We start from the raw sequence: 5,691 nt of genomic DNA on the forward strand, positions 1-5,691 counted from the left end.
GATGATTCTACTTGTTGATTTAGACTTTTCTGAAGTTTTTATTCCCCACCTATTTTACAATGAACTTTGATAATCAGGAGGAAAAATATGTAATCCTTTGGCAGGTGTTACAAACTAGTGTCCCCCAGACTACTGGCCAGACATGCCATCAATGTTTGTGTGCCAGGCAAGCAGTCTACCGGTTGCCACAGTAACCAACTCACCTCTTTGTCTTATCCCCTCCCCTTCAAATGTGAGTTACTTGCTTAGACCCTGAAGGCATTGGAGAGCAACACTATCTTTATAAAGATGTTTGTCTTCTAAACAAGAAAGTCTAGAAACCTTCAAAGTTGAAGGGTTGAATTTATTCTGGGGAACGTGGGTCGCCATGACAGGCTGGTGGGGAGAAATGCTTGGAGTCCAGATTATTACACCTGCAAGCAGCTCACTACTTTGACCCTCTCATTTGGCAAAACCAAAGGAAGTTTTCATCACTGCACTTTAATTCCCACATCTGGGAATTGCATTCTCTCTCTTGGGGTGAAATGATGACCTTGAGCAGAGGAAATGCAAGAACCTGCAGAAAACTCACAGACTGGACATTTTAGCAGCCACAGCTCCAGGAGTGAGACATTCAAACTAGAGTAAACCTCTAAACTCGTCTCTACCATTCTCATGTACCCTTCACTGTCTTGGTGGTCATGATCCATGTGCAGACCCTTCAGCTTCCTGTCAGCTGTCTTTATGGGGTCCTTGCACTTGGCCAGGGGCTCCATCACTTTCTGGCTATGCAACCTTGAGTATGTTACTTTAGAGCTCTATCACTCAATCTTTACCTGAAAAACAAAACCAATAATAGTTTCTTGCTTGTGGGGTTGTTGAGAGAATTAAATGAGATAATACATATAAAGTAGATAGCTTGATGCCTGGCAGACTGTAAGTACTCACTACCTGTTGCTATTATAACTATCAGCAGCAGCAGCTCCTGTTTATTACTCCAGTGTCCCCTCCATTATTGTAGACAACAAAGTGCCAAACGCTTGGGATATGAACATATTCCTTTTGACAGCCTCATGTAAGAATAAGAGCTTCAGGGTCCTACAGCTGTTGATTTAAATTTTGGCTCTACCTTTTACTAAGCTCTGTAACCTTGGTTAAGTTACTTAATGCTACGGTTGAATGTGTCTCCTACAAAATTCAGGTATCACCAACATAATACAACTGGGGCCTTTACGAGGTAGTTAGGCCCTGAGGGCTCCTCCCTTGGAAATGGGGTTAAGGCCCTTGGACTTCCCAGCCTTCAGAACTGTTAGAAAATAAATTTCTGTTCCTTTNCCTACAGCTGTTGATTTAAATTTTGGCTCTACCTTTTACTAAGCTCTGTAACCTTGGTTAAGTTACTTAATGCTACGGTTGAATGTGTCTCCTACAAAATTCAGGTATCACCAACATAATACAACTGGGGCCTTTACGAGGTAGTTAGGCCCTGAGGGCTCCTCCCTTGGAAATGGGGTTAAGGCCCTTGGACTTCCCAGCCTTCAGAACTGTTAGAAAATAAATTTCTGTTCCTTTTAAATTACCAGTCTTGGGTATTTTGTTATAGCATCACAAAACATACTAAGACACCTAGCCATTCTAAACTGTATTTCCATCATCCATAAATATTAAAGCAATATAAAAAAGATAAAGAAAATTTAAGCATCTGATAGGGCATGAATATACAGCACAACACCTGGCGTAAAGTATGTGCTCAATAAATGATAATGCCCTTCCCTACAAGGATGACATTCAAACTTCACATACCCTTTACCAGCGAGAACAACCCAAGGAAAAGTTTCCAAATAAGTAAAATTTATAAGCAAGTTCTTCAGTCTCCATGGAATGTGGTTGACTTTTTACCCCAAAATGGCCACTAGTCTTACATTGCTACCTGTGTGTCCTGAGACATTTCCCACCACACACACACACACACACACACACACACACACACACGGAGATACTCCCATACATACACACACCCCACTTTATACCAGGTGCCCTTACAGGCCATGTCCAGAATGTAAACCTTTAAAACTCCCCTCTGCAGCAAAATTTACATGTTTTAGGTCCCATTACCCTAAAGCCTTTTTAGAAGACTAGTTAATACTTTAAGATCCATTTGATTGGTGATAGTTATCTGTTTACAGATGACCCCTTGTTTCTGACAACACATCAGTAAGAAGAAATTCAAGGATGTGAGGCTCTCCACCACTCCTGACAACAGAAATTATCTTAAACTACTCAGCGTATTGTGACATATACTATCTCAAGAAATTCCTGCTCTGGAAGATAAAATGGCTCTATAATTTGCTTCAGAAACTTCTTGAAAATCCATTCATCTGAACTATTGACAATTCAGCTAGTCCTCTCCAGGACAGAAGACCACTCAATTGGACTTAATCGCCATGACAGGCTGGTGGGGAGAAATGCTTGGAGTCCAGATTATTACACCTGCAAGCAGCTCACTACTTTGACCCTCTCATTTGGCAAAACCAAAGGAAGTTTTCATCACTGCACTTTAATTCCCACATCTGGGAATTGCATTCTCTCTCTTGGGGTGAAATGATGACCTTGAGCAGAGGAAATGCAAGAACCTGCAGAAAACTCACAGACTGGACATTTTAGCAGCCACAGCTCCAGGAGTGAGACATACAAACTAGAGTAAACCTCTAAACTCGTCTCTACCATTCTCATGTACCCTTCACTGTCTTGGTGGTCATGATCCATGTGCAGACCCTTCAGCTTCCTGTCAGCTGTCTTTATGGGGTCCTTGCACTTGGCCAGGGGCTCCATCACTTTCTGGCTATGCAACCTTGAGTATGTTACTTTAGAGCTCTATCACTCAATCTTTACCTGAAAAACAAAACCAATAATAGTTTCTTGCTTGTGGGGTTGTTGAGAGAATTAAATGAGATAATACATATAAAGTAGATAGCTTGATGCCTGGCACATTTGATTGGTGATAGTTATCTGTTTACAGATGACCCCTTGTTTCTGACAACACATCAGTAAGAAGAAATTCAAGGATGTGAGGCTCTCCACCACTCCTGACAACAGAAATTATCTTAAACTACTCAGCGTATTGTGACATATACTATCTCAAGAAATTCCTGCTCTGGAAGATACAATGGCTCTATAATTTGCTTCAGAAACTTCTTGAAAATCCATTCATCTGAACTATTGACAATTCAGCTAGTCCTCTCCAGGACAGAAGACCACTCAATTGGACTTAATCCAACTCCTTTACTCTCCACGGCTTTCTTTCAAACTTTCTCCTCACTGTGTCCACCAACCTGGAGCAATTATATCATAAAACTTGCGTGATCTAAATCAGGACCCCCACATTGAAAGACTCACTTCATAATACTGTACTCAAATCCTCTTAAATTCCCATTTTTTAATTGGGTTATTTGTTTTTTTACTGTGTAATTGCCTGAGTTCCTTGTATATTACTGATATTAATCCCTTGTCAGATGCAAAGTTAGCAAAAATTTTCTCCCTCTGTAGGTTGTCATTTCACTCTGTTGATTGTTTCCTTTGATGTGCAGAAGTTTTTAGCTTGATATAGTCCCATTTGTTTATCTTTTTCTTTTGTTGCTTGTGTTTTCAGGCTCATGTTCATAAAGTTTGTGCCCAGACCTAGTTCCTGAAGTGTTTCACCTATATTTTCCCTTAGTAATTTTACAGTTTCAGGTCTTATATTTAAGTCTTTAATACATTTTGAGTGGATTTTAGTGTGTGGTGAGAGGTGCATATCTACTTTCACTCTTCTGCATATGGATGTCCAGTTTTCCCAGCACCACTTGTTGAAGAGGCAGTCTTTTCCCCAATGAAGGTTTTTGTTGCCTTTGTCCAATATTAGATGTCTTTAAGCCTGACGGGTGATTTCTGGGTTCTCAATTCTGCTCCAATGGTCTGAATGTCTATTTTTATACCAATACCATGCTGTTTTGGTTACAATAGCTTTGTAGTATAATTTGAGGTCAGGTAGTGTTATGTGTCTGGCTTTATTTTTTTTTCTCAGGATTACTTTGGTTCTTCAGGGTGACAATCAGATTTATATCTCATGAATATTAATAACCAATAAAAAATCCTGTTAAATTCTACCCTAGAACTCCTCTTTCTGAGACATTACTAAGACTCAAAATGATGGTGTTCCTAACTGCAGTACACAATATACCTGCTTTTGCAACAGATTATTTTGGTGGTCTTTTCAGAGAGTCAATTAGAAGATATTTCTAGACAAAGTTGCCTTTTACCAAGACTTCTAAATCATATTACATGAACAACAAGCTGCCTACTTTTCTATCATAACACCAGTTACAACAAGTATTTATTTACTAAATGTTTGCTATGTGCTCAGCACTTGCCTAATCATTTTACATGGATCATCTAATTTGTCTTATGCAAATGTTTTGAGATAAGCATTACTTTCCTTCTTTTACAAATGAAGACACAGAGGCTAAAAGAAGTTAAACAACATAAGTCCATAGAGCTTTTAAATGGCATATCTGGGATTCAAATGGAATCCCCCCATGTGACCCCCAAAGCTAACATCCTATGTTGTTATCCCCAAAGCTCTTTTTTTATTTTATTTTTAATTGAAAAATCATAATTGTATATACTTATGGGGTATCATGTGATATTTTTCGAACCCTGTTTACCAAGCTAATTAACATATCCATCATTTCATATAGCCAATTAGCATAGTTTATGATTTTTGAACCCTGATAAAGACCTTTAACTCTTACCACTAAAACCAGCTTCTTGAGGAAGGTTTTTGCAAGGCTAATGAGGATAAAGGCAGAATAACCCCTGAACCCTACGAAGCTCAAAGGGGGTGGCTTTCAGACATCTCCCTCCTCTACCTTCTCTGCTCCCTCCCAGGCCCTTAAATCGTAGTGAGAGTAGATTTTTAACAGGAAACTCAAGAAGGATAAATGGCCTGTGGTTCTTCAGGTCACTGGAAGAGATGTTTAGGAGCCTTCCTGACATGCAACCAGTGACTCCACGTGGCCAGCCCAGCAGTGCCAGTGCCACTGAGAAGGACAGAATGACCGAATGACCAGGCTCTCACCTGCCCCCTCCCCTAGCAGCTGCAGAGTGGAGGAGCACAAAGAAGGAGCAGCAAGATATGTTCTAAAACATAACTAATCTTAATGCCATCGGTAATGGAAATTATACTCTGTTATCATTAGCTCAAATAAGAATAATGAGATTGAATTAGCTTACAGGTATTTTTTCTCTCTTTGCAAAATAGATATATTTCAGTAAACTTGGCTGTAAAGTAAATTTTGGCTTCAAGGAAATTTTGTTTTCCCATTGACTGCCTTTATAAAATTAAAGATGTTTTTCTTAAGCTACAGAAATAGTGGCTGAGATGGGTAAGAGACTATGCTCCATAGCACAGCCTTAAATCTAGTCTCTCTTTTTTTTATCATCAACTCCTTCTAATAACTTTCCACAGACACACGAGGGGCTTTCAAAAAGTTCATGGAAAGATTCGTATAATCTTTTAATGCTATTTTTCTTTTTCTTTTTCTTTTATTTTTTTTATTAAATTTTTATTTTGTCAATATACAGTGTATATGATTATTATGGCCCATCACTGGCACCTCCCTCCCTCCTCCCTCTCTCCCCTCCCCCCCCAAGAATGTCCTTTCCGTTTGCTTG

This window comes from Galeopterus variegatus, unplaced genomic scaffold (genome assembly GCF_000696425.1).
Source record: "Galeopterus variegatus unplaced genomic scaffold, G_variegatus-3.0.2 Scaffold6732, whole genome shotgun sequence".
NCBI lineage: Eukaryota > Metazoa > Chordata > Mammalia > Dermoptera > Cynocephalidae > Galeopterus > Galeopterus variegatus.